Genomic DNA, 19,111 nt, shown 5'->3' with positions numbered 1-19,111 from the left:
GCACAAGCTGGAATCAAGATTGCTGGGAGAAATATCAATAACATCAGATACACAGATGATACCACCCTTATGGCAGAAAGTGAGGAGGAACTAAAGAGCCTCTTGATTAAAGTGAAAGAGGAGAGCAAAAATGCTGGCTTAAAACTAAAACCAATACAATATTGTAAATTAAAAAAAAAAAAAGACTTTGAACTTAAAAAAAAAAACCTCAACACCCAAAAAACAATGATCACGGCATCCGGTCCCATCACTTCATGGTAAATAGATGGGGAAACAATGGAAACAGTGACAGACTTTATTTTTTTGGACTCCAAAATCACTGCAGATGGTGACTGCAGCCATGAAATTAAAAGATGCTTGTTCCTTGGAAAAAAAGCTATGATCAACCTAGACAGCATATTAAAAAGCAGAGACATTAATTTGCTGACAAAAGTCCATATAATCAAAGCTATGATTTTTCCAGTAATCAATGTGGATGTGAGAATTGGACTGTAAAGAAAGCTGAGCACAGAAGAATTGATGCTTTTGAACTGTGGTGTTGGAGAAGACTCTTGAGAGTCCCTTGGAGAGCAAGATCAAATCAGTCAATCCTAAAGGAAATCTGTCCTGAATATTCACTGGAAGGACTAATGCTGAAGGTGAAGCTCCAGTACTTTGGCCACCCGATGCAAAGAACTGACTCATTGGAAAAGACCCTAATGGGAAAGATTAAAGGCAGGAGGAGAAGGGGAAGACACAGGATGAGATGATTGGATGGCATCATCAACTTGATGGACATGAGCTTGAACAAGCTCCAGAAGTGGACAGGGAAGGTACAGGGAAACCGGACTTGCTGCAGTCCATCGGTTGCAAAGAGTCCACAGGACTACGCTCCTGAACTGAACTGAACCAGACCCACTCCCACATAAGGTAACAGGATTAGTTCTTGTTAAGAAGGAGAAACACATCCTTGAGCAAGATACATTGTTGTTATATAATCATTTTTACAGAGCTTAAGGAAAAATATACCCTTGAGCAAGATGAGTTGTTTTGTTGTATAATCATTATCTCTGGGCTTAAAGAAAATAAAGTCTTATGTGACTAAGAAAAAGAAATATAGAAAAAAGTCTGTCTTTTTCTCCTCCTTGAGAGCCCTGGACCCCTTTCTCCTCCTTGAGGGCCCCAGACTCATTATCAACCTCTGTAAGAATTAACTCCTCAAGAGTACCATCTTTTAGAATCAAAAGATAACATAGAATCTCAACTCTGTACTTTAAAAATTAGATAACAACATGAGATTATTTTCTAATCTTTTATAATTAAGCACTTTAATTCTTTTTTAAAAATGGCTGTTATATACAGGTAATAACTTTCAATTTGGTATTTCTTAAATGAAGCAAGTAATCTGCAGTGGCTTCAATAGTAAATAAAAGTTGACAAGTTCTAAACTGTATGTATTTTTAAAATAACAGAATTAATCTAAGTGCTCCTAAGGCAGGGGTAAGGCACTTTGTGCTCTGGGATTATACAGAATTCACAGGTGCAACCCCTACTGTTGACCAATTTGCCTGTTCTTTTGTCTCTGCATTCAGATTCTCTGTAAAGCAAATTTACTGTTTAATCTGTAATCTCTATTGTAAAGATTAAATCTCTCTGAGCTCTGACCTTTGGAAGTATTTGTCCTGTGCTTGTCACCCAGTTGTATCTGACTCTTTGCGACCCCATGGACTGTAGTCTGCCAGGCTCCTTTGTCCATGGGATTCTCCAGGCAAGAATACTGGAGTGCCTAATTCAAATCGCTTATAAAACCTTGGAACTTTTTTCTCCTAAGGTATACATTTCTATCAGTAACACAATTGGCCATCTTGCAGTCTGCTATTTTTACTCTTCTCTCTCTCTCCCCTTTTAGTCCCTTTATCCTATTGCATCTCATCAACCATTAGTTCTAAAATATCCACCACTCTAGACAGAGTGCATTTTGTTATGTACACACTGTGCAAAGATCTTTATAAAAGGGAATCTTAAATTCTCCTTGAAAGTGATCATGTCCTACCTAACTTTTGTTGGTTTTCTTGTTTTTAGTCTCCTCAATTTCCAACACTTTATATTTCAGAATTATACAGTTCGAGACTATGGAAAGTATCTAGTCTCTCCAGATTGCCTACGTTTGGAAATTGGCTCATCCTCTTTTTGGCTAGGTGAGAGTGCAAGTCAGTTTAAGCTCTTGTGACTGTAAAATGGGAAAAATAATAATATGTTCTCATAGGTATTTGTGAAGACTAGATGAATATTTATGCATATTGCTTGCTTGCTAAATCTCTTCAGTCATGTCCGACTCTTTGTGACCCCATGGCCAGTAGCCCACCAGTCTCCGCTGTCAATGGAATTCTCCAGGCAAGAATACTGGAGTGAGTAGCCATTCTGTTCTCTGGATGAAGCTGTTAGTAGTAGAAATAGCATGTCTGTGAGGGACGTGGCATGCTGCAGTCCATGAAGTCACAAAGAGTTGAACATGACTTAGCGACTGAAAAACAAAATATACTAAATGCAAAGTAATTTAGGGTTATTTAATGAAGCTCTTTTGTTGTTGTTCAACTCTTTGCTACCCCATGGACTGCAGCATGCCAGGCTTCCCTATCCTTCAAGGTCTCCTAGACTTTTCTTAAACTCATGTCCGTTGAGTTGTTAATGTTATCCAACCATCTCATCCTGTGTCACTCCCTTCTCCTTCTGCCTTTCTGCCATTAGTTCCTCTTTGCTTTCTGCCATTAGAGTGGTATCATCTGCTTGTCTCAGGTTGTTGATATTTCTCCTGGCAATCTTGAGTCCAACTTCTGATTCATCCAGCCCAGCATTTTGCAGGATATACACTGCATAGAAGTTAAATGAGCAGGGTGATGATATACAGCCTTGTTGTACTCCTTTCCCAATTTTGAACCAGTCTGTTGTTTCATGTCCTGTTCTAACTATTGCTTCTTGACCTGTGTATGAGTTTCTCAGGAGGAAGGTAAGGTGGTCTGGTATTTCCATCTCTTGAAAAAATTTCCAGTTTGTTGTAAACCACAGTCAAAAGGTTTAACATAGTCAGAGAAGGCAGAGGTAGAAGGTTTTTTTTCTGAAATTCTCTTGCTTTTTCTGTGATTCAATGGATGCTGGCAATTTGATCTCTGGTTCCTCTGCCTTTTCTAAACTCAGCTTGTACATTAGGAAGTTCTTAGTTCATGTAGTGTTGAGGCTTAGCTTGAGGGATTTTGAGCATTATCTTGCTAGCATGTGAAAGGAGCATAATTGTATGGTAGTTTGAAGTTTTTTGGCATTGCCCTTCTTTGGGATTGGAATGAAAACTGACCTTTCCCAATCCTGTGGCCACTGTTGAGTTTTCCAAATTTGCTGGCATATTAAGTGCAGCACATTAACAGCATCATCTTTTAGCATTTGAAATAGCTTAGCTAGAATTCTGTCACCTCCATTAGTTTTGTTTGTAGTAATAGTTCCTTAAGGTCCACTTGACTTCACACTCTAAGATGTCTGGTTTTAGATGAGTGATCACACTTCTGTGGTTATCTGGGTCATAAGGTATTTTTTGTATAGTTCTGTGTATTCTTGCCACCTGTTCTTAATCTCGTCTACTTCTGTTGAGTCCTAGCCATTTCTGTCCTTTATTGTGCCCATTTTTGCATGAAATGTTCCCTTGGTATCTCTGATTTTCTTGAAGAGATCTCTAGTCTTTCTAGTTCTATTGTTTTCCTCTACTTTGCATTGTTCACTTTAGGATGGCTTTCCTATTCTCCTTTCTGTTCTCTGTAGCTCTGCATTCAGACGGATATATCTTTCCCTTTCCCCTTTGCCTTTTGCTTCTCTTTTTTTCTCAGCTATTTTAAGGCTTCCTCTTGCAATCATTTGCCTTGTTACATTTCTTTTTCTTGGGGATGGTTTTGGTAATCACCTCCGGTATAATGTTATGGGCCTCCATCCATAGTTCCTCAGACACTCTTGTCTACCAAATCTAATCTCTTGAATCTATTTGTCACACTCCACTGTGTAATCATAAGGCATGTGATTTAGGTCATACATGAATGGCCTAGTGGTTTTCCCTAATTTCTCCCATTTAAGCCTGAATTTTGCAATAAGGAGCTAATTATCTGAGCCATAGTCAGATCCAGGTATTGTTTTTGCTGACTACATAGAGCTTCTCTCTTTTTGGCTGCAAAGAATATAATCGTTCTAATTTTGGTATTGACCATTTTGAGATGTCCGTGTGTAGCGTCATCTCTTGTATTGTTGGTAAAGTGTGTTTGCTATGGCCAGTGTGTTCTCTTGAGGCAACTATGCCTGCTGCTAAGTTGCTTCAGTCGTGTCCGACTCTGTGCGACCCCATAGACGGCAGCCCACCAGGCTCCCCTGTCCCTTGATATCAATCTCTAAGTGCAGATTTTTATATCCAATATATAATGGAAAATAAACACCAACTACTATTATCTGTCCCATCATTAATTAAATATTCTGATACTCAGTTCAGTTCAGTCTCTCAGTCATGTCCAACTTTTTGCAAACCCATGGACTGCAGGACACCAGGCTTCCCTGTCCATCACCAACTCCAGGAGCCTACCCACACTCATGTCCGTCGCATCAGTGATGCCTTCCAATCATCTCATCCTCTGTCATCCCCTTCTCCTACCTTCAATCTTTCTCAGCATCAGGGAGTTTTCCAGTGAGTCGATTCTTTGCGTCAGGTTGCCAAAATATTGGGGTTTCAGTTTCACCTATTCTGATATTCAGAGCATCCTAAATCTTACCCTCATTGTTCTCTTTTTAATCTTCTCTCTTCTTAAGCCTATATTTTTGGCACATTTTCTACACTTGTCCTTCCCTTCTCACAACGTTTAGTTACATTTGCACTACTTTATCCATTATATTAGCCTGTTCTTTGACCCCTTTATTTGCAGCCCTCTTTGGATGTTCAAAGTTTTATACTTCAAAATTAAACTCAAGTCTCACATTTTTACTGAAGTTATTTATTGCTCTGAGAAAGTTCTCTTTCTAAATTACGTTTATATAGCCTCCAATTAAAATAAATTTATATTAAGCAAATAAATTACATTTATGTTTCCATATTATATACTTTAGAATTCAATGGTAAAATTTCACAGGTCTCCTTTTTTTTTAACTAATACACTTTTTCCCCAATTGAAAGATATTTCTTGAAGTAAATATTTATTTTAGTCTGTCTTAGTCTCTATGCAAAAGCAAATTTCTAATGTCTGGAAACTCCTATTTCCTCAGGATTAGCATTGTGAATTTAGAGGGAAAATATTAAATAAACACTAAAGAAATCAGAGGGCTTCCCTGGTGACTCAGCAGGTAAAGAATCTGCCTGCAGTGTGGAGGACCTGGGTTTGATCCCTGGGTTGAGAAGATCCCCTGAAGGAGGAAAAGGCAACCCACTGTAGTATTCTGGCCTGGAGAATTCCATGGACTTTATAGTCCATGGGGTTGCAAAGAGTCAGACATGACTGAGCGGCTAACTTAGAACTAGAAAATTGATAGTACAGCTTTCTTGTCATCTAATGAGAATCTATGTCTATACTATCTTGAATAATAAAAGAATAGATTACCACTGTTGAAATATTGATCATCAATTATATATTGGAAAAGTAATCTTAATATAAAATATGATGCACTGGAAGATTATTGTGACTTTTCTACTCTGAAGACTTTCCATAATATGAGTTATAGACTCTGTGTTAGAACTGACTCTGTTTTCTCTAAAGAAAATGTTGTTGTACAAAGTCTGTATATCAAGTCACTGTATTTTTAGTTAAAACTATAGCCTTTTTGTTAAGTATATGATGGGATATGTCCTACATTTCATTTCTGAAAGTATTTTCTGGGAGTCAAGTTTAAAGCTTCATCAAAAGGAAATAAGACAGTCATATATTACACGTATTTTAAAAAGCAGTATGGTAAGTACAAGGTTTTTACCAGTTTTTCCAGATATTCATGTGTTAATATTAACTATAATTATGCTTAAGTTATATATAAGAAATGTGATTTTACTTTTTTCAGTATTAACCAGAGTACAGCTACTTTTCTAAATGTACTGTCACAAAATACAGTTACTTGTTTCTTATTCAAAAACATATCAGTATATTCTGTGGACATAATTAAAAGCAATTAATAATCAGTTAAGAGATACAGAAAATAAGTAGATCTAAAATATATCAAAAAGTCATTGTGAGAGGAGGAGAATACAAATGCAGGATTTTGAAAATGCATTTGAAAATGAGATCAACAACCTAAGACAATAGTGCATATGTAAATAGACTACTATACAATTACCACATGGTAATCACAAACCAAAGATCTAAAACACATATACATATGAAAAAGAAAAAGGAGGAAATCATAACAATAAAAAGTCAGAAAGTCAGAAAGTGAAGTCACTCAGTCGTGTCCGACTCCTTGTGACCCCATGGACTGTAGCCCACCAGGCTCCTCCATCCATGGGATTTTCCAGGAAGAATACTGGAGTGGGTTGTCATGCCCTTCTCCAGGGGATCTTCCCAACCCAGGGAACGAACCCAGTTCTTCTGCACTGTAGGCATACGCTTTACCATCTGAGCCACCAGGGAAGTCCCATAACAGTAAAGATAGGCATCAAATCATAAGAGAAGAGAGCAAAAGAAGAAAGAGAAAAATATAGTCCTACAAAAACATATCCATAATATTAACAAATGGCAACAAGAACTTAGATATCAATAATTACATTAAATATATATGGACTTAATGTTTCAAACAAAAAATAGAATGTCTAAATGGATACTAAAACAGACCCATATACATGTTGTGATATGAGATTCACTTCAGATCTAAAGATACACAGACTAAAACGAGGGATGGAAAAGGGTATTCCATGCAAATGAAATGCAAAAGAAAGCCAGAATAGCAATACTTATATCAGACAAAATGGATTTAAAAATATAGACTGTTATAAGACACAGAGAAAGATACTCCATAATGATCTAGGGAACAATCCAAGAAGATATAATATTTGTAAATATATATTTGCCCAACATCAGTTTCAGTTCAGTCGCTCAGTTGTGTCCGACTCTTTGCGACCCCATGAATCGCAGCACGCCAGGCCTCCCTGTCCATCACCAACTCCCGGAGTTCACTCAGACTCACGTCCTTCAAGTCTGTGATGCCATCTAGCCATCTCATCCTCTGTCATCCCCTTCTCCTCCTGCCCCCAATCCCTCATAGGAGCACACAAACATATAAGGCACATATAAATGGACATAAAAGGAGAAATCAACAATAACACAACAATAATAGAGGACTTTAACGACCCTCTTACATCATACACATCATCCATATAGAAAATCAATCCGAAAACATTGGCCTTAAATGATACATTAGACCAAATGGGCTTACTTGATATATTATGTGTGTATCAGATCAGATCAGATCAGATCAAATCAGTCGCTTAGCCGTGTCTGACTCTTTGTGACCCCATGAATCTCAGCAGGCAAGGCCTCCCTGTCCATCACCAACTCCCGGAGTTCACTCAGACTCACGTCCATCAAGTCAGTGATGCCATCCAGCCATCTCATCCTCTGTCGTCCCCTTCTCCTCTTGCCCCCAATCCCTCCCAGCATCAGAGTCTTTTCCAACGAGTCAACTCTTCACATGAGGTGGCCAAAGTACTGGAGTTTCAGCTTTAGCATCATTCCTTCCAAAGAAATCCCAGGGCTGATCTCCTTCAGAATGGACTGGTTGGATCTCCTTGCAGTCCAAGGGACTCTCAAGAGTCTTCTCCAACACCACAGTTCAAAAGCATCAATTCTTCAGCGCTCAGCCTTCTTCACAGTCCAACTCTCACATCCATACATGACCACAGGAAAAACCATAGCGTTGACTAGACGTACATATATGTATATACATATATGAACATTCCACTCAAAAACAGAATATATTTTCATTTCAGTTGCATGTGGAACACTGTCCAGGAAAAATTCCATACTAGGTTACAAAAGAAACCTTGATAAATGTAAGAAAATTTAAATACTTTTAAGCACCTTTCCCAACAATGTGATGAGACTTGAAATAAACTGAAAGAAGAAAAAAAAACTGCAGAAATTTTCTTAAAAAATCACAGAGAAGCTAAACAGTATGATACTAAACAACCAATGGATTACTGAAGAAATCAAAGAGGAAATAAAAAATTACCTAGAGACAAATGAAAATGAAAACATGATCCAAAATCAGTGGTTTGCAGCAAAGGCAGTTTTAAGAGGAAAGTTTACAAATTTACCTCAGGAAACAAGAAAAAAATCTCAAACAACCTAAACTTACACCTAAAGAAACTAAAGAAATAAGAACAAAAAGTAGAAGGGAAGGAATCATAAACATCAGAAATAGAAACTTAAAAAATACAGAAGATCAATGGAACTAAAAGCTGACTCTTTGAAAAGATAAAGTTGATAATCCTTTAGCCAGACTCATCAAGAAAAAAACAGGAATGATCTAAATCAGTAAAATTAGAAATGTAAAAGTGGAAGTTATCACTGACACCATAGAAGTACAAAAGATCATAAGAGGCTACTGTGAACAACTGTGCCAATAAAATGGACAGCCTAATCTAAGAAAAGACAAATTCTAGATACAGTATCTCAAGACTAAACCAAGAAGAAATAAAAAATATGAAAAGACCAATTACCAGTAATGAATTGAATCAGCAAATTAAAAACTCCCAACAAATAAAAGTATAGGATCTGATGGCCTTGCAGTTGAACTCTGCTAAACACTTACAGCCATGGTAACTACCTCTCCTTCTGAGACTAGTCCCAAAAATTTCAGAGGAAGGAATACTTCTGAACTCATTCTATGAGGCCAGCATCACCCTGATACCAAAACCAGAGAAACCAAGTAAAAGAAAAAAAAAGGGAACCAAAAGTCAATAACACTGATGAACATAAATGTAAACACCCTTAATAATATAGTAATGGAATGTAACAATACATTAAAAGGATCATCCATATGATCAGGTGGCATTTATTCTGGTGATGGAAGGATTTTCACTATCTTCAAATCAACCAATGTGATATACCATATTAACTAATGAAGAATGACAACTGTATGATAATCTCAATAGTTGCAGGAAACTTTTTAGATAAAATTTGACATCCATTTATGATAAAAATTTTCCAGGAGGTAGGCATAGAGGTAACCTCCTCAACATAATAAAGGCGTGATCCATCATAGCTAACATCATACTCAATGAAGAGAAGCTGAAAGTATTTCCTCTAAGATAAGGAACAAGACAAAGATGAACACTATTTCCACTTCTGTTCAATGTAGTTTTGGAAGTCCTAGCTGTACCAATCAGAGAAGAAAGGAAAGAAAAGGAAATTGGAAAGGAAGAAGTAAAACTGTTACTTTTACAGATGACATATATTATGCATAGAAAATCTTAAACATGCCATCTAGAAAACTACTAGAGTTCATCAGTGAATTCAGTAAACATTCAGGATAGAAAATTAATATACAGAAATCTGTTGCATTTCTATACACTTAACAGTGAACTATCAGAAAGGGAAATTAAGGAAACAGTCCTATTTACCATTGCATCAAAAAAAGATATAATACCTAGAAATAAATCTACCTCAGGAGATAACAGACCTATACTTGGAAAGCTGAGAGACAGATAAAGAACATACAAGCAGATACAAAGATACTGTGTTCTTGGATTGGATGAAATAACATTATTAAAATGACCATACTACCCAAGGCAGACTAGAGATTCAGTGTAATCCCTACTAAGTAGCAATGGCATTTTTCAGAGTAGTACAACAAATAATTTGAAAATCTGTATAGAAACAAGAAGTTCCCAAATAGCCAAAACAGTATTGAGAAAAAAAAAAATGGAGCTGGAATTATCAAGCTTCCTGAGTTCAGAGAATTATACAAAGCTGCAATAATGAAAATAGTATTGTACTGTCACAAAAAACAGACATATAGATGAAAGGGGCAGAATAGAGAACCCAGAAATAAATCCACACATCTATGATCAATCAGTCTTCAACAGAGGAGGCAAGAACTTACAATGAAAGTGAAAGTGTTAGTCACTCAGTCATGTCCAACTCTTTGTGATCCCATGGACTGTAATCCTCTAAGATCCTCTGTCCATGGGATTTCCCAGACAAGAATACTGGAGTGGGTAGCCATTCCTTTCTCCAGGGGATCTTCCTAACCCAGGGACCAATGTGGGGTTGCTTGTTTTGCGGGCAATTTCTTTAGCATCTGATCACCAGGAAAAGAAGACCGTTTCTTCACCAATTGGTGCTGGGAAAGCTGAATAGTCTCATTATAAATTAATGAAATTAGAATACTCCTTCATACCATATACAAAAATAAGCTCAAAATGGATTAAAGACCTAAACTTAAAGCTGTATACCCATGAAACTTTTAGAAGGAAAGGTAGATAGGACACTGTGACATAAATCCCTTTCTTTCTGTCTCCAAAAGCAAAGGGAATAAAAATGAATATTAAAAAAATGAGACCCAGTTTTCTTAAAAGCTTTGGTACAGCAGAGGAAAGATTGCTGAAGTGAAGACAGCTTACTGAAGGGGAGAAACTGTTTAAAAATGATAAGACCATGGGTAAGAGGTTAATGTCAAAAATATATAGATATCTCATGCAACTCAATATAAAAAAAGAAAAAACAGAACAATCCATTTTAAAAATAGGCAAAAGAACTTAGTATATTTTTAAATTTTTATTTATTTTTACTGAAGTATAATTGATTTATAATGTTCTTAATTTCTATATAGAGCATGTGTGTGTTAGTCACTCATTTGTGTCTGATTCTCTGCAATATCATGGACTACAGCCCTCCAGGTTCCTCTGTCCATGGGATTCTCCAGGCAAGAATACGAAGTAGATTGCCATTTCCTTCTCCATATAGAGCATAGTGATTCAGTTATACCTAAATATACATTCTTTTTAAATAGTCTTTTCCATTATTATCTATCATGGGATATATTTTAAAATTGGAGGACACTCGCCTTAGAATGTTGCATTAGTTTCTGCTGTACAGTGCTAATCAGCTATATACATCTGTCCTCTCCCTCCCGCTGCCTCCCGCATCCCACCCCTCTAGATCATCACTGAGCACCATACTGAGTTCCCTGTGTTACACAGCAGCTTCCTACTAGCTATCTGTTTTATACATGATTTTATATATATATATATATATATAAATATATATCTTTATACATATATATATATAAATGCTACTCTCTCAATTTGTCCTGCCTTCTTCCTCCACTATATCCACAAGTCTCCCCTACATCTGCATCTTTATTCCTGCCGTGAAAATAGATTCATCAGTACCATTTGTCTAGATTCCATATATATATGTGTGTATGTGTGTTCATATTAGTTTTCTCTTTCTGACTTACTTCACTCTGAATGACAGACTCTAGATTCATCCACATCACTGCAAATGACCCAGTTTCACTTCTTTATGCTAATGCTATGCTATGCTAAGTCACTTCAGTCGTGTCCAACTCTGTGCGACCCCATAGACGGCAGCCCACCAGGCTCCCCCATCCCTGGGATTTTCCAGGCAAGAACACTGGAGTGGGTTGCCATTTCCTTCTCCAATGCATGAAAGTGAAAAGTGAAAGTGAAGTCGCTCAGTCGTGTCCAACTCTTAGCGACCCCATGGACTGCAGCCTACCAGGCTCCTCCATCCATGGGATTTTCCAAGCAAGAGTACTGGAGTGGGGTGCCATTGCCTTCTCTGCACTTCTTTATATGGCTATATAATATTCCATAGTATATGTGTACCTTAATTTCTTTATCCATTAATCTCTCAATGGATATCTAGGTTGTTTCCATGTCCTGGCTATTGTAAATAGTGCTGCAGTGAACATTGGTGCCAGACATCCTAGAATGTGAAGTCAAGTGCGTCTTAGGAAACATCACTACAAACAAAGCTAGTGGAGGTGATGGAATTCCAGTTGAGCTATTTCAAATCCTGAAAATTGATGCTGTGAAAGTGCTGCACTCAATATGCCAGCCAATTTGGAAAACTCAGCAATGGCCACAGGACTGGAAAAGGTCAGTTTTCATTCCAATCCCAAAGAAAGGCAATGCCAAAGAATGTTAAAACTACTGCACAATTGCACTCATCTCACATGGTAGCAAGGTAATGCTCAAAATTCTCCAAGCCAGGCTTCAGCAATACGTGAACCATGAACTTCCAGGTGTTCAAGCTGGTTTTAGAAAAGGCAGAGGAATCAGAGATCAAATTGCCAACATCTGCTGGATCATCAAAAAAGCAAGAGAGTTCCAGAAAAACATCTATTTCTGCCTTATTAACTATGCCAAAGCCTTTGACTATGTGATTCACAATAAATGGTGGAATATTCTGAAAGAGATGGGAATACCAGAGTACCTGATCTGCCTCTTGAGAAATTTGTATGCAGGTCAGGAAGCAACAGTTAGAACTGGACATGGTAAAACCGACTGGTTCCAAATAGGAAAAGGAGTATGTCAGGCTGTATATTGTCACCCTGCTTATTTAACTTATATGCAGAGTACATCATGAGAAGTGCTGGGCTGGAAGAAACACAGGCTGGAATTAAGATTCCCAGGAGAAATATCAATAACCTCAGATATGCAGATGACACCACCCTTATGGCAGAAAGTGAAGAAGAGCTAAAGAGCCTCTTGATGAAAGTGAAAGAGGAGAGTGAAAAAGTTGACTTAAAGCTCAACATTCAAAAAACTTAGATCATGGCATCTGGTCCCATCACTTCATGGCAAATAAATGGGGAAACAGTGGAAACAGTGGCTGACTTTTTATTTTTCTGGGCTCCAAAATCACTGCAGATGGTGATTGCAGCCATGAAATTAAAAGATGCTTACTCCTTGGAAGGAAGATTATGACCAACCTAGATAGCATATTCAAAAGCAGAGACATTACTTTGCCAACAAAGGTCCATCTAGTCAAGGCTATGGTTTTTCCAGTAGTCATGTATGGATGTGAGAGTTGGAGTATAGAGAAAGCTGAGTGCTGAAGAATTGATGCTTTTGAACTGTGGTGTTGGAGAAGACTCTTGAGAGTCCCTTGGACTGCAAGGAGATCCAACCAGTCAATGCTAAAGGAAATCAATCCTGAATATTCATTGGAAGGATTGATGCTGAAGCTGAAGTTGCAATATCTTGGCCACCTCATGTGAAGAGCTGACTCATTTGAAAAGAGCCTGATTCTGGGAAAGATTGAGGGCAGGAGGAGAAGGGGACAACAAAGGATGACATGGTTGGATGGCATCACGACTCAATGGACATGAGTTTGGGTAAACTCCTGGAGTTGGTGATGGATAGGGAAGCGTGGCATGCTGCGGTTCATGGGGTTGCAAAGAATCGAACACGACTGAGTGACTGAACTGAATGTTGGTGTACTTGTGTCTTTTTTTTAAATTTATTTTTAATTGGAGAATAACTGCTTTACAGTGTTGGGTTGGTTTCTGCCATATATCAACATGAATCAGCTACAGGTATACATGTTTCCTCCCTCTTCAACCTCCCTCCCACCTTTTACCCATCTATTTATCACAGAGCAGCAGGTGGAGCTCCCTGCATTATACCATGACTTCACATTAACTATCTGTTTTGCATATGGTAATATATATATTTCAGTACTCTTCTCTGTTTGTCCCATATTCTCCTTCCACCTCTGTGTCCATAAGTCTAGTCTCTATGTCTGAGTTTCTGTTCCTGCCTTGCAAATAGGTTGATCAGTACCATTTTTCTAGATTCTATATATATGCATTAATATACAATATTTGGTTTTCTCTTTCTGACTTACTTCACTCTGTGTAGCAGGCTCTAGATTCATCCACCTCACTAGAACTGACTCAAATCTGTTGCTTTTTATGGCTGAGTAATATTTCATTGTATATATGTATCACAACTTCTTTATCTATTCATCTTGTCAACGAGCATCTAGGTTGTTTCCATGTCCTGGCTATTGTAAATAGTGCTTCAGTGAACACTGGGGTACATGTGTCTATTTCATTTATGGTTTTCTCAGGACATATGCCCAGTAGTGGGATTGCTGGATCGTGTGGTAGTTTTATTCCTAGTTTTTTAAAGAAATGTCTGTACTGTTTGCCATAGTAGCTGAATCAATTTACATTCTCACCAGCAGTGCTAGAGGGTTCCCTTTTCTCCACATTCTCTCCAGCGTTTATTGTTTGGAGAGGAAATACAGATGGCCAACATCATGTAACATGCTCAACCTTATTAATAGTCAGATCAGATCAGATCACATCAGTCACTCAGTCGTGTCTGACTCTTTGAGACCCCATGAATCGCAGCACGCCAGGCCTCCCTGTCTATCACCAACTCCCGGAGTTCACTCAGACTCACATCCATCGAGTCAGTGATGCCATCCAGCCATCTCATCCTCTGTCGTCCCCTTCTCCTCCTGCCCCTAATCCCTCCCAGCATCAGAGTCTTTTCCAATGAGTCAACTCTTCACATGAGGTGGCCAAAGTACTGGAGTTTCAGCTTTAGCATCATTCCTTCCAAAGAAATCCCAGGGCTGATCTCCTTCAGAATGGACTGGTTGGATCTCCTTGCAGTCCAAGGGACTCTCAAGAGTCTTCTCCAACACCACAGTTCAAAAGCATCTATTCTTCGGTGCTCAGCCTTCTTCATAGTCCAACTCTCACATCCATACATGACCACAGGAAAAAACATAGCCTTGACTAGACAAACCTTTGTTGGCAAAGTAATGTCTCTGCTTTTGAATATGCTATCTAGGTTGGTCATAACTTTCCTTCCAAGGAGTAAGCATCTTTTAATTTCATGGCTGCAGTCACCATCTGTAGTGATTTTGGAGCCCAGAAAAATAAAGTCTGACACTGTTTCCACTGTTTCCCCATCTATTTCCCATGAAGTGGTGGGACTGGATGCCATGATCTTCATTTTCTGAATGTTGAGCTTTAAGCCAACTTTTTCACTCTCCACTTTCACTTTCGTCAAGAGGCTTTTTAGTTCCTCTTAATAGTCAGGAAAATATAAATCAAAACCACAATGATATATCACCTCACACCTGTCAAAATGGCTATCAGTAAAAAAGTACAAATAACATAATGTTGGTGAGAAAAGGTAACCCTAATTCATTATCACTGATAATGTAAATTTGTTCAGCCACTGTAGAAAACAGTGTGGAGATTTCTTACAAAACTGAAAATAGAACTGTCATATGACTCAGAAATTACACTTCTGGATACATAGATGAAAAACCCGCTAATCTGAGAGCATACATGTACCCTAATATTCAAAATTGCATTATTTTCAGCTGCCAAGACGTGGAAGCATCTTCAGTTCCATCAACAGATAAATGGATGAAGAAAATGTGGTATATATGCACAAAGGAATAGTTCTCAATTATAAAAAAAAGCAGTTTAACCATGTTCAATGCAGATGGACTTGGAGGGCCTTAACCTAACTGAAATAAGACAGAAAAAGACAAATATTGTATGATGTCACTTATATGTGGAGTGTAAAAAAATACAGCAAACTGGTGGCGGGGTGGGGAACAGGAAAAAAAAAAAAAGGGAGAAGACTCACAGACACAGAAAACAAACTAGTGGTTACCAGTGAGGAGAAGGAAGGAGAGGAACAATACAGAAATAGGGGGAAAATGGTTATTATGAGATTATATGAAATCATGTATGTGAAACTTGAAAATTTCAAAGCACAATAGAGTTTAAGAATCTTTCAATAAAAATGGTATATGTGTATACAAAAAAAGCATATAACATATTCTTTGGACATACTTAAAAGCAATGACACGTTCTAGATACTACTTGTACCTTTTTAACTGTCTTCTGAATAAGCATGTCTCCAACTGGCACTAGAATACCACCAAACACAGCCAGGACTGCACCGATGGCAGCACCAGTGATGAGCCCACAGTTTCGATCACAGCCCATTTCTTGTTTAGGGGAAAAGCTAAGATTCAGCACCTGTTTCTTTCAAACTCTCGGGTCTGATGAAGGTGGTTTCCAAGTGGTCTGGTTCTATCATTGGAAGGAGATCATAAAACAGAAGCATAAATATCAGTACAATTATCAAAGTACAAGAAAAACATACAACTGAAACAGATCATTTTGCCAGTTATAAATACATAATTTTTTTAAAGAAAACTTTCTAGGTCTTACCCTTTTCTTGATTTGAGCTACCTACCAGTGATAGAAATAATAAATATTGTCACATAGAGCATTTCTTTAAATTCTACTTTTTAAAATGTTCTTCTTTGAATGATTCACATACTGAAATCTTACCTAAGGAAATCGTGCTTACTGTACTCTCACCTTTTGCCTTCTTTTGTCAGCCTGAGACACTTATAGGTAACCTCACCCTTTATCCGGAGAAGGCAATGGCACCCCACTCCAGTACTCTTGCCTGGAAAATCCCATGGGTGGAGGAGCCTGGTAGGCGGCAGTCCATGGGGTCGCTAAGAGTCGGACACGACTGAGCAACTTCACTTTCCCTTTTCCCTCTCATGCATTGGAGAAGGAAATGGCAACCCACTCCAGTGATCTTGCCTGGAGAATCCCAGGGACGGGGGAGGCTGGTGGGCTGCCGTCTCTGGGGTTGCACAGAGTCGGACACGACTGAAGCGACTTAGCAGCAGCACCCTTTGTCTTGCTTCCACACCCTACCTGGAGTTCTCCTGCAAACTGAATGCGAGTGTACAGATGTGTTTTCCTTCTAAATGCTAAGCGAGTGTGGTGACAGGTGTTTTCTTTTACTATACATTCTTCACAGGTAGAAAGATACAGATTTTACAGGCAATGATATGATGAGTCTCAGAAGGAATCAATTCTTCTAATAATTGTAAGCTATCAGTTAAAACAAAAATGCATCTGTGAACTGGGAAAATACATTGTCCATAAAATTAATACTAGATTGCTCTCTACTGTCCTCAAAATTGTAAACATTATTTAAAGAAAATTTCATTTTCACGAGTACTTAGTTCATGCTTAAATTCTTTCTTACATTTGAAAATATTGCAGTTTTAAGAAGACTATTTTCAATTTCATTTTTAATAATGCCTTTTAGATAATCTAACGGTGAAAAGAATTTCAAGAAATATTTAAGGTAGTTGTTGACTAGCTTCTGTGACAGGCCTTGTTTTCTTACAAATCTCGTGTGTAGTGTGTGTGTATACACATATATATAAAAAACACATTTGAGTGGAATACAGTTCTTTTTGCCATGGGCAACTGATTTGTGCCAATTCTGTTAAAATCAACTACGTGGTGTGAGTATGTGTTTTATCTAGTCAGTCTCATCTTTGGTATATTTATATGAGATATGCATATTTCATAAAAATTGCAAGAAAATACTTAGTGGAATGAATAGGTCCTATTGTAACACATAATTTATTATTCTAACATTTGAAAACATACTCATTTGAGCTATTTTGGTTACAGAAGAATTTTTTTTAAATCGAGTTGACCTGACATTGATAAACAAGGTGTGCTTTGTAACTTTTAATCAAATATTCCCTACTTCAGAATGCCCCAGCCAAGAAAAACAAAAATGCCAACAGAATGAAGGCTATAGACAAAAAAGACATACATATAGTATTTTTGTCAAGCTTATAAGTATAATATTAATTATATTTTTGTTGTGGTCTTACATTTTCCCTTCCACAGCTTTGTTGTGGTAGTATCATTCTTATGAATTTATTAGTATTTTTTCCACTTTAGTAATCATTTTTTTTCATAATTATTACATATGTGGCTAAGAAAATAAGGGAAATTAGACTTTCCCCAAAATTTGGACAGAAAAAATGTTAGAAAATTTTTCATGGTAATGTGTTAATTTTTTGCTTTTATCTATTAAGATCTTCCTGTACCTGTCTTAGGATCAGTTCAGTTCAGTCACTCAGTCGTGTCCAACTCTGCGACCCCATGAATCACAGCACACCAGGCCTCCCTGCCCATCACCAACTCCCAGAGTTCACTCAAACTCATGTCCATTAAGTTGGTGATGCCATCCAGCCATCTCATGCTCTGTCGTCCCCTTCTCCTCCTGCCCCCAATCCCTCCCAGCATCAGGGTCTTTTCCAATGAGTCAGCTCTTCGCATAAGGTGGCCAAAGTATTGGAGTTTCAGCTTCAGCATCAGTCCTTCCAGTGAACACCCAGGACTAATCTCCTTTAGGATGGACTGGTTGGATCTCCTTGCAGTCCAAGGGAACTCTCAAGAGTCTTCTCCAACACCACAGTTCAAAAGCATCAGTTCTTCGGTGCTCAGCTTTCTTCACAGTCCAACTCTCACATCCATACATGACCACTGGAAAAACCATAGCCTTGATTAAACGGACCTTTGTTGGCAAAGTAATGTCTCTGCTTTTGAATATGCTATCTAGGTTGGTCATAACTTTCCTTCCAAGGAGTAAGTGTCTTTTAACTTCATGGCTACAATCACCATTTGCAGTGATTTTGGAGCCCCCCAAAATAAAATCTGATACTGTTTCCACTGTTTCCCCATCTATCTGCCATGAAGTGATGGGACTGGATGCCATGATCTTAGTTTTCTGAATGTTGAGCTTGAAGCCAACTTTTTCACTCTGCTCTTTCACTTTCATCAAGAGGCTTTTTAGTTCCTCTTTACTTTCTGCCATAAGGGTGGTGTCATCTGCATATCTGAGGTTATTGATCTTTCTCCCGGCAATCTTGATTCCAGCTTGTGCTTCTTGTCTTAGGATACTTCCACTGTAAATCAGGATGAACAGACTGATTCACACTGATGTCCTGGTGGCTAAGAAGCTTAAATGGTCATTAGTGTCTTTTTTTTTTTTTTCCAAGTGTAAATGAAAAACTCACAAGCCTAAACAAGTGACTTATTTTATCCTGCGGAAATTATGTGTCACTGAGCAAGTAGGGTGGGCTTTTTACTAACTTTAGGGGTGAAAGATGAAGAGCAACATGCTACCTCCTGTGACTTTGGCCAGGGTTATCATAATGCAATGGAATGAGTTAGGTAAACCTGATAATAATGACTATATATTCTCAGGTAGAATCTTCTTTGTGAA

The 19,111-nt window shown here is 38.0% G+C and overlaps 1 pseudogene; it reads right to left on the bottom strand.

Moving 5' to 3' along the window:
• Nucleotides 1-15,996, bottom strand: part of LOC102269330 (platelet glycoprotein 4-like) — a 58,396-nt pseudogene extending 42,400 nt beyond the window's left edge.
• Between the last annotated feature and the right edge of the window lie 3,115 nt (nt 15,997-19,111).

The sequence above is a fragment of the Bos mutus genome, chromosome 4 (genome assembly GCF_027580195.1).
Source record: "Bos mutus isolate GX-2022 chromosome 4, NWIPB_WYAK_1.1, whole genome shotgun sequence".
In the NCBI taxonomy this organism is placed as follows: Eukaryota; Metazoa; Chordata; class Mammalia; order Artiodactyla; family Bovidae; genus Bos; species Bos mutus.
This window is presented reverse-complemented; position numbering and strand designations above follow the sequence as displayed.